This window comes from Stegostoma tigrinum, chromosome 2, assembly GCF_030684315.1.
Source record: "Stegostoma tigrinum isolate sSteTig4 chromosome 2, sSteTig4.hap1, whole genome shotgun sequence".
NCBI classification, from domain to species: domain Eukaryota; kingdom Metazoa; phylum Chordata; class Chondrichthyes; order Orectolobiformes; family Stegostomatidae; genus Stegostoma; species Stegostoma tigrinum.
The window spans coordinates 90,301,225-90,312,775 of NC_081355.1; the positions used below are offsets into that span (position 1 = coordinate 90,301,225).

At 42.6% G+C, this 11,551-nt stretch overlaps 1 long non-coding RNA gene across 1 annotated transcript in view; it reads right to left on the reverse strand.

Moving 5' to 3' along the window:
• The window catches only part of LOC125460447 (uncharacterized), a 30,104-nt gene extending 24,377 nt beyond the window's left edge, over window positions 1–5,727 (reverse strand). The window contains exon 1 of the long non-coding RNA XR_007249260.1: window positions 5,613–5,727. This is a non-coding gene — a long non-coding RNA (uncharacterized LOC125460447). The remainder of the gene's footprint in view (window positions 1–5,612) is intronic.
• Between the last annotated feature and the right edge of the window lie 5,824 nt (window positions 5,728–11,551).

The window sequence follows — 11,551 nt, forward strand, 5'->3', positions numbered from 1 at the left end:
GGTTAGTAAGTTTTGATCACATGGGATCAAGGGGGAGCTAGCCAGTTGGATACAAAATTGGTTTAAAGGTAGGAAACAGAGGGTGGTGGTAGAGGATTGATTTTCAGACTGGAGGACTAGAGACCAGCAGTATGCACGAAGATCAGTGCTGGGCCCTGCCATTCACTCCTTGAAGAAGTATCTAGGTCCGAAACGTCAGCCTTCCTGCTCCTCTGATGCTGCTTGGCCTGCCATGTTCATCCAGCTCTACACCTTGTTATCTCAGATTCTCCAGCATCTGCAATTCCTACTATCTCTGAAACTGCGAAGCCTCTTCTAAGGATGCCTACCCTGAAGAAGTTACCCTCCTCCCTCTGGAAAAACCTCAGTGGATCTCTCTCCCACTGCAACTCTCTTGTAATCTCTTCGGCCTTGAAACTGCTCGACCATGTCCTGAAGCAAACCAGGTACCACAGCCACATCACCTTTCTTAGCACCTGCCTACAGAACCAGATCATCCCCAATGGATTACAGTCCACGTTCAGGCCTTCCCAGTTTTTCCCCAACCATGACAATGTCTACATTTAAAAGGTATCTGGATGGACGTATGACTAGGAAGGGTTTAGAGGGAAATGGGCCAAATGCTGGCAAATGGGACTAGGTCAGATTGGGATGTTTGGTTGGTGCAGATGAGCTGGATTGTTGGGTCTGTTCCTGTGCTGATGACTCTATAACTGTTAAAACAAACATTGGAAACATAAGGAGAAACATTTTCATGTAGAGTTGTGAAGATCTAGAGATGCACAATGTATTGCCTGAGAGAGTAGTGGCAGTTGGTTCAACCACAGGTTTCAAGAAGGAATTGGATGATTATCTGTAAAGGGAGAATATGCTGATCCATGAATCGAAGGTACATGAATACAATACATTCGGCGCATTATTCGTGTACAGACATGATTTGCCAAGTGATTTCTTCCTGTGCTTGACAATTCTATGATTCTGAGATTTTGCTAATGAAACTTTATCAAAATTTAGTCCACACCAGACTGATTTACTTAAAATACAAAATATCAATGTATTTGCTCAGTTATCACTGTAGATACTAGTTTAATTATTAGCAGTTGCTTGAAGCACAGAAATTTCCACTTGTAAGTTTACCTGGGACAACCCATGTTCCCTGACAGACAAGCTCCTGTTGGTATTCCTTCCTAAGTTCAATCTCAAAGCGCACAGCAATTAGGTTCACAGTGTCCCTTTTCTTACTGGGACAGCAGCGAACCTTGGACCCTTTTCAGCACAAACGTGGCCACATGAGTGCTGGCTTTGTCTTTGTATTCTAAATACGGAGGGGCTGCACGAGAGGATGTCTGCTGGGTCATGGCCCTCGAGCCATTTGCCTTGTGATTGGGTTGTGACTGTGGTTGTCTCATCTTTGTGACTGTCTGAGGTGACATATTATTAGAAAAAGGTGGTGATATTTTATTCCTCCACCAGCTGCCTTTATCACAAGTTGGCCTGTAGCAAAATATAGCTCGAGCAATCTTTGGCATGGAGTTGAAGTGAAGGTGTGAAATATGCCAGGCACTGCTTCTAGAAGTCAGGGGCATATCTGAGGTTCTTATGCTGCAACACAAGACCATTAGTGGCTACACTCATGCGCTTCACAGCAATTATCCCTGAAATCAGCTATCTAATTTCTGCTACTATATTCACTTGATTTTCACTCCTTGTTTCCTGTGTGTGGGGATCCATATTTGGATATCTTTTGGAACTTGCGCTGTTGGCACTTTCTATGGTTGGGCACAAACAGCTACTCAACAGACTATTTGTATATATGGGGGCATCGGAGCCAAGTCCAACCCTGTTCTTACTTTTCAGTTAACTCAGCACTGTTTGGAAGTGGTGACTGGATATTGATTCAAAGCCAGATGATAAAAGAAATCTCACCTCAAGGGCCCCAAAACCGTTCACGGTATTCCAACTGTGGTCTGACTAGTAATTTGTACAGTTTTTGCAAAGCCTTCCCATATCTATACTCCATTCCCAATTCCGTTTCCATTTCCTATTACTCACTGAACTTGGATTCTAGCTTTTTGTGCTACATGCACAAGGACTTGCAAATCCCTGTATCTGTACCTTTTTAAGCTTTCTGCAGCTTTTCCCCATTTAAATATTATTCAGTTCCTTTATTCTTCCTGCAAAAGTGCATGTCTCCACATTATATTCTATTTGCCACTCACTTAACCTGACTATATTCCAATACAGACTCTTTGTTTCATCCTCAACACTTGCCACCACACCTTTTCTTATGTCTTCCTCAAACTTGCTACAGGACATTCATTTCCTCATCCAAGTTATAATATATATTTTAAACGACTGTACTCCCAGCAGTGATCCCTGTGCCCATGCCGCTAGTTACAGGTTGTCATCCTGAAAATGCCAATTCTCAATCAATGCTAATGCCAACACCATGGGCTCTTCTCTTGTTGAGTAGCCTAATGTGTAGTTTCTTATCAAATAATTTCTAAAAATCCAAACATATTACATTGACAGCTTCCACTTTATCTATCCTGCTTGTTACCTCCTCAAAGAATTCTCTAAACTTCTCAGGCATGCTGACTCTACTTGATCATATGTTGTGTTGCTAAAAGCTCTGCTATTACATTTTTTTTAAATGAAGTCTAACATTTTCCAAGAACAGGCATTAAGATAATTAGCCTATAAATACTTATTTTTTGTATTTTTTCCTTTTCAAATAAAAGTGTTACATTGGCAGTTTTCCAGTCCTCCGGGACGTTACCAGACTGTAAGGATTCCTGGAAGATTAATACCAGTGCATCCATTATCTCTGTAGTTACTTCTTTTAATATCCTCAAGCCCCACATGGTCCAGTGACCTATCAGTCTTGAGGCCTATTAATTTACTTAGCACTTTTTCTCTAGTACAGTCATTGTATTTATTTCCTCTCCTTCTTCTGCCCCTTGAATATTTACTAATTTTTGAATGCCGTAAGTATTTTCTATTGTAAAAGCTGAAACAAAGTACTTATTCAACTCATCTGATATTTCCTGCATCCTCATTGTAATCTCTCCAGCTTGTGGACTTTAATGAGTTTATGTTCACTTTGGCTTCTCTGTTTAATATACTTAAAGATTTTGCTGTTTGTCTTGATCTCATTTGCAAGTTTATGCTCAAAGTTTATTTTCTCCCTTGTTTCTCGGATGTATTTTATTGGTTTTTAAAATTTTCTCAATCCTCTGTCTTACCACTAGTCTTTGTCACATTGTATTTTTTTTCTTTCAATCCGTTGGTCTGCTTAATTTCCCTGGTTATCCATGGTTGACTAATCCTCTTCTTAGAATCCTTTTCCTCACTGGGTTATAAACTTGCTATGATCCAAGAATTATTTTCTTAAAAGTCTGTCAATGTTCCTCAACTGTCTTTGCTGCTAACCTCTTTTCCCAGGCCATTTCAGTCAGCCTTGCCCTCAGTCCTAAGTAGTTACCCTTATTTAAGCTTACAACAGGTGGTTCTGACCCATATTGCTCCCTCTCAAAGTGAATGCTAAATTCTACGATGTTATGATCGCTGTTTCCTGAGGGATATTTTACACTAAGATCATTTATTAAACCTGCCTCATTACACGTCACCAGATCTAAAATAGACTGATCACTGGTTAGATGTTGTTAGATATTGTTCTGGCAAACTGCCCCAAAAACACTTTATGAATTCTTCCTCATGACTTCCTCTGCCAATATGAGTATGCAAATCTACATGTAGATTAAAGTCACCCATAATTAATGTACTGTCATTATTACAAACTTTCATTATCTCCTGATTTATTCTCTGTCCCACCATATAGCTCTGTTCGGGGAGACTATAAATTACTCCTCTCTTCCCTTTCTCCCTTTTCATTTCTTACCTCCACACATATGGTTTCTACATCTTATTCAATATGGCAATTCAAGATCATTTCTTGCTATTGTACTTAATCCATCTTGTGCTAACAAAGCCACACCACCACCCTTTCCTTCCTGCCTGTGCAGTCAAAAAGTCACATACCCCTGAATATTTAGTTTGGAGCTTTGATTTCCTTGTGACCATATCTCCATAGTGTCTATAAGATCATACCAGTTCACCTGTATTTGTACCATTAATTCATCTACTCTGTTCTGAATACTGTGTACATTCAAGTAAAGAGTCATTAACTTTGTCTTCTCCCATTTTTTCCCCTTTTGAACCTATTTATTATGGTTTCTATGTTTGTACGTTCTGTCCCTTCGTGTCCCACTCTAGATGTTGTTATTCAAACAGTTGTCCTGTGATGCTGTCTTACACATCATCGCGATCTTGTCATCAGATACTATAGCTTGAGGAGCATCATTTCACATCAAGCAGAAAGTCTCTTGCTTTTACCTTCGATAGACATATTGGAAAGATTTACGGGAAAAATCAACCTGCTTGGCCAAATTATGAATGCACTTTCTATAGTCATCAAGTCCTGGAGAAAGACCTGGACCTGAAGCTTTTAACTCAGAGACAGGAACGCTACCTATTTCATCACAATGGCTTCCTATTGGGATAACAATGGTAACCAGTAAGTTGTTTCATGGCTTCTTGAATTTTCATGTTGCTTACAAATTGCAACTGTATCAAATGTAAAAAATATTAGGTTACTTTGGCCAGTATTAATATGTTTGCAAATTCTAATGCTAACATGCAGCAACAAATTAAAGCAATTGAATAAAAGCACCATGACTGGTGATGTGTGGGTGTGGAGGTGGAATAAATATAATTAACTAAAGTCATCGTATACCTTAAACAGTATCATGTTTTGCTCGATCAAACCTAAAATACATATTTGGATCAGACTTTAATAGCAGTGAAAGCCTAAAACAAATACAATTCAAATTCCCTTCAACAAAAGAGAACATGAATATGCGTGGCATAATCAGAAATACAGAGGCATTATGCATAAAGTCACATTGTCTTTAAACTTCCTACCGAAATATATGTGAAGACGTTTCTGAAGTTGTGTGTTATTTATTGATATAATTTACAGCAATCTTACTGTAATCAATTTACAGTAACTTTTTTTTCCAAGAATCTCATGAGCCTATGCTGCAATGTGGACAGAAATGGTCTGAAGATTTGGAACTGTGTTGTACTCCTTCTTTTAAACCTATTTATGTCTGAAAATTAATGTTTGAAGTAATCAATTCATCATGCATACACACTTGAACAATATTTTTAAAGAATGCATTTGAGGAAGGTTTTCAATATTTGATGTAACCCATTCTGACATCATAAATGCATTGCAAAGTACTGGAAATCTAACGCAGTAAAGAAAAATAAACAAGGATAATTCTGAAATCATGATGAAATATGATATGACTATGTGCAACAGTGTTTCAAAATGGCTAAAATGTATGGCTTATTATGATGCCTTATTAAACATGTGGCTCACCTGTGGAAAATGCAGGAATCTCGCTTCCTCTGGGCTTTTCCATGGATGGTGGAATGACATTAATTAACAGTGAATATTTTTGATGGAGATTCTGCATTGAGGAGCCCTATCAAAAATTGGAGATAATGGGAATCAGGAGTAAACATTCTGCTGGTTGGTGTCATACCTGGTACACAGGAAAATGATCATGGATGTTAGAGGTCAGTCATCACAGTTCCAGGACATCTCTGCAGTAGATCCTCAGCGTAGTGTCTTTGGCCCAAGCACCTTCAGCTGCTTCAACCAACTTCCCTCTGTTCATATGGACAGAAGTGGACATGGGGATTTTTGCCAATGATTGCCCAATGTTCAGCATCATTCATGACCCCTCAGACACTGAAATAGTCCATGTTCAAATGCGGGAAGACCTAGACGACATTCAAATGGGCTTTTTATAAAATTCATTCATGAGTTTTGGGCATTACTGGATCTTGATGTAGCAGCAGTGAAGGAACGATGATAAATTTCCAAGTCAGGATGTGTGGCTTGGAAGGTAACTTGGAAGTAGTTGTGTGCATGTAGCTGCTGCCCTTGTCCTTCTGGGTGCTGAAAATTAAAGGTTTGCAAGGTGTGCAAGTGACTTTTGTGCATCCTGTACACTGATGCTACTATGTGCCAGTGGTGAAGGGAGTGAATGTGGAATGCGGTATATTGCCTGCCTATCCAGTTCAGTTTCTAGCCGATGGTAATTCCCAGGGTGTTGATAGTAGAAGATTCAAAAATGGGAATGCCAATGATCATCGAGAGGAAATGGTTAGATTCTCTCTTGTTTAAGAGAGTTATTGCCTGGCATTTCTGTGGTATGGACATTTCTTGCCATTTACCAGACAAAACCTGGATAATGTCCAGGACTTTCCGCACATGAACGTAAGCTGCTTCATTGTATAATAAGTGACAAATGGTTCTAAACATTGTGTGATTATCAGCACATATTCCTACCTCTGAGACTGAAGGAATACAAATTGCACTTGTCTCACTACTCCGCAGGTCACAACACACAATACAAATTCTTTTCTCAGTTACTAAGATGACCAGTTAAATGCATTACCCATATCAGTTTCTATGCTATAAGATCTATCAACTAAGTTTCTTAATAAATGCAATTATTGGCTTATTTTCAAGACAGAACTTATTCAATAAAAATGCAACAATTGGTTATCATTCATTGTTAGTCATATACTAGAGTAAGTGTTGATCCCTCCAAATATCTTCAACATACATTCCACAGATTTCCCTGCAGGGATTGATATCCAGAAATTTTTAAAAAAACATATTTTTAAAGGCAACAGGATAAATTGTGGAGCATTCTGGAGCCTAGTGCTTTGATATTCTGGCTGGTGTGGTCAACTTACTAATTACTCAAGGTCACTTTTGAAACCTTGCAGACACACCTTGTTCAGGAAATTAAAAATAACATAACTTGTCTTTGATGCCCTAGTTGAGAAACAGCCATGGTGTTGTCTACTATTTTCTAATACAAAGCTACCACCGGTGGTCAGTATGCAGATTGAAATTCCTCCAGTTCCATGCACTATAAGATTAGCCTTATCGTGAACATCATAGACAGAGCCTGAAACACTCACTTTGCAAACTTACGTTAAAAGAAGGCACATCAAAGCCATCCTGCAGGATAATGGTTATCCTGATCAGATCTTGTTGTACATCGAGCAAATTCATGGGAGGCCCGCAAGGCGGTCAGCCTTAGATTGAACACACAAGGAAAGATAGATCACTCCAAATTAATTATGTCAGCGTGTGACAAGTTAGTGATGACAACTGAGTCATCAGAAAATACTGCTAAGTTCTCAAGTTTGAAGGAATTGTTTAATTGTCTTTCAGTCACAGATAAATCTTCAAAATCTGTTCATTTGATCACCTTGACACTGAAACCACCAGGAGTTACTAGGAGACTCTTGATGCATCCAATTCATTGGAAGAAGCCAAAACAACTTTACTCTCTGTCTATGATTGAACCTCATGTGATCCAAAAGAATGTGACGCAGAATGGAAGGATCACATACAAACATACATCATTACTGCAACAAAAGAAGAAGATTACATTTTTTCGAAAACACAACTACTTTGGATGTGATTCGCAGAAATTAAAGTCTCTACAATGAATACAGATCTTCAACAGCAACATCAATGCCAGAAGACATCCTCAGCAAGCAGCATCTGGGAAATCAAAGATCCACCAGGGTTCCCAAGTGGCGATGAATTGTCCCAAAATATTTTGCCCTCAGGTTGCAGTCTTTCAACCCAAGCCAACCATGTCATCTGTCATAGATAACAAAGTGTGGAGCTGATGAACACAGCAGGCCAAGCAGCATTTCAGGAGCACAAAAGCTGACGTTTTGGGCCTAGACCCTTCATCAGAGAGGGGGATGGGGAGAGGGTTCTGAAATAAATAGGGAGAGAGGGGGAGGCGAAGATGGATAGAGGAGAAGATAGGTGGAGAGGAGAGTATAGGTGGGGAGGGAATAGGTCAGCCCGGGGAGGTCGGACAGGTCAAGGAGGCGGGATGAGGCTGGTAGGTGGGAAATGGAGGTGCGGCTTGAGGTGCGAGGAGGGGATAGGTGAAAGGAAGACCAGGTTAGGGAGGTGGGGACGAGCTGGGCTGGTTTTGGGATGCAGTGGGGGAGGGGGAGATTTTGAAGCTTGTGAAGTCCACATTGATACCATTGGGCTGCAGGGTTCCCAAGCGGAATATGAGTTGCTGTTCCTGCAACGTGCGGGTGGCTCATTGTGGCACTGCAGGAGGCCCAGAATGGAGATGTCATCTAAGGAATGGGAGGGGGAGTTAAAATGGTTCGCGACTGGGAGGTGCAGTTGTTTATTCGGAACCAAGTGGAGGTGTTCTGCAAAGTGGTCCCCAAGCCTCCGCTTGGTTTCCCCAATGTAGATGAAGCTGTAACGGGTACAGTGGATACAGTATACGACATTGGCAGATGTGCAGGTGAACATCTGCTTAATGTGGAAAGTCATCTTGGGGCCTGGGATGGGGGTGAGAGAGGAGGTGTGGGGGAAAGTGTAGCACTTCCTGTGGTTGCAGGGGAAGGTGCTGGGTGTGGTGGGGTTGGAGGGGAGTGTGGAGCGGACAAGGGAGTCACGGAGAGAGTGGTCTCTCCGGAAAGCAGACAAGCGTGGGGATGGAAAAATGTCTTGGGTGGTGGGGTCGGATTGTAGGTGGCGGAAGTGTCGGAGGATGATGCGTTGTATCCGGAGGTTGGTGGGGTGGTATGTGAGAACGAGGGGGATTCTCTTGGGGTGGTTATTGCGAGGGCAGGGTGTGAGGGATGTGTTGTGGGAAATGCAGGAGACACGGTCAAGGGCGTTCTCGACCACTGCGGGGGGAATGTTGCGGTCCTTGTAGAACGCGGATATCTGGGATGTGCGTGAGTGGAATGCCTCATCCTGGGAGCAGATGCGGCGGAGGCGAAGGAATTGGGAATAGGGGATGGAGTTTTTGCAGGGGGGTGGGCGGGAGGATGTGTATTCTAGGTAGCTGTGGGAGTCGGTGGGCTTGAAGTGGACATCAGTTTCTAGCTGGTTGCCTGAGGTGGAGACTGAGAGGTCCAGGAAGGTGAGGGATGTGTTGGAGATGGTCCAGGTGAACTTGAGGTTGGGATGGAAGGTGTTGGTGAAGTGGATGAACTGTTTGAGCTCCTCTCGGGAGCAAGAGGCGGCGCCAATACAGTAATCAATGTAATGGAGGAAGAGGTGGAGTTTGGGGCCAGTGTAGGTGCGGAAGAGGGACTGTTCCACGTAACCTACAAAGAGGCAGGCATAGCTTGGGCCCATGGGGGTACCCATGGCCACCCCCTTTGTCTGTAGGAAGTGGAAGGAATCGAAAGAGAAGTTGTTGAGGGTGAGGACGAGTTCAGATAGGTGGAGGAGGGTGTCGGTGGAGGGGGACTGGTTAGGCCTGCAGGACAGGAAGAAGTGGAGGGCCTTAAGGCCATCTGCATGAGGAATGCAAGTGTATAGGGACTGGACGTCCATGATGAAAATGAGGTGTTGGGGGCTGTGGAATTGGAAGTTCTGGAGGAGGTGAAGGGCGTGGGTGGTGTCACAGACATAGGTGGGGAGTTCCTGGACCAAGGGGGAGAAAATGGAGCCCAGATAGGTGGAGATGAGTTTGGTGGGGCAGGAGCAGGCGGAGACAATAGGTTGGCCAGGGCAGGCAGGTTTGTGGATTTTGGGAAGGAGATAGATACGGGCCGTGGGGGGTTGGGGAACAATAAGGTTGGAGGCTGTGGGTGGGAAGTCACCTGAGGTGATGAGTTCATGGATGGTATTGGAGATGACGGTTTGGTGCTCGGGGGTGGGGTCATGATTAAGTGGGTGGTAGGAGGAGGTATCCGTGAGTTGGCGTTTGGCCTTGGCGATGTAGAGGTCAGTGCGCCATACTACAACTGCGCCTCCCTTGTCTGCGGGTTTGATGATGAGGTTGGAGTTGGAGCGGAGGGCTGCCTGTTCTGCGGGGGAGAGGTTCGAATGGGTGAGAGGTTGAGGCGGTTAATGTCTCGACGGCAGTTGAAGATGAAGAGGTCAAGGGAGGGTAGGAGGCCTGGGGGTGGTGTCCAGGAGGAGGGCTTGTATTGGAGGTGGGTGAAGGGGTCAGTGGAGGGAGTGTTAGGCTCCTGGTTAAAGAAGTAAGCGTGGAGGCGAGGGCGATGGAAAAACTGCTCTATGTCCAAACGTGACTGGTATTCGTTGATGTGTGGGTGGAGGGGGACAAAGGTGAGCCCCTTGCTTTTAGGACTGACCATTTCCCATTATCTCAAGTCATCTGTCACTCGTAATGTCAGAGATTTGGTGGAGGAAGGGTGATGATAAATCTGTTATACTTATTTGAAACAATTGGACAAAGAATTTAACAACTGGGAAAAGCTTGTGGAGAGCAGGTTGCAAAAGACATTTAGTTACTGAAAGGGTTAAATGACATCACAGCTGATCTACTTGTCAGGATCTAAGGGACTGTCCCAGGGAGGAGCTAAACTCTGGTGCTGTGTTTGTTATCAATGCTGTGCAGGAATAAAGTACTGTGGTAATGTCATCAGACCGGTAATCCAGATCCCTGGTGCTCTGGAGATATTGATTTGAATTCCACCTTGCAGGTGGTGAAACTTGAACTCAATAAAATCTGGAATTTAGAATATCTCACGTAATAGTAACCATGTAATCATTACTGATTGTAATAAAAGCCCATTTAGTTTCTGGGTAAGGAAATCTGCCATCTTTTCCAGATCTGGCTGATTGGAAATATGAATCAATCTTTCTTCATGTGATAGGCAATTCGTCTGGTTTAATAGTGACCGACAGGTTAATGGTCATACAACTAATTTTCAAATTGACATTGGGGTGAAAGTTACTCCAATGTCTGCAAAAACAAGATCTTGGTTAAAGAGAATGAAACTGACAGAGAAGTGCATGAGACTGGCAGAACACCACTTGTAAGTCCAGTTCCACAGAAATGTAGTTTACTTTTAACTGCCCTCTGTAACGGCAATTAGTTCGGAGGCATTTGTGAATGGGCAACAAATGTTTTTTTTTCCAACACTCCATGTAAGAAAACAAAAAAACTTATAAGTTGAACTTGATGTCTTGCAGGACACCATGATGTATCTCAAAGATAATGGGAACTGCAGATGCTGGAGAATCCGAGATGACAAAGTGTGGAGCTGGATGAACACAGCAGGCCAAGCACCATCTTAGGAGTACAGTGACGAAGGATCTAGGCCCGAAACGTCAGCTTTTGTACTCTTAAGATGCTGCTTGGCCTGCTGTGTTCATCCAGCTCCACACTTTGTTAACCATGATGTATCTCAGATGTGATACAATTAACATATGAAGTGATTTGTAATAAACTTATTTAATGCTGATCAAAATTAAGCCTAAATTCAGAAGAAGACCATGTGGCCATGCTTCCACACATGGGATCAGTAGCTTAGACTAATTCCAAAAGGAAGGACTAATCTAGCCAAGATATGCCAGATGGTTCAGGAGGATGACCATACAATATAAGAGTTTATTATGACCACCATCACCCCTCCTATCATTCAG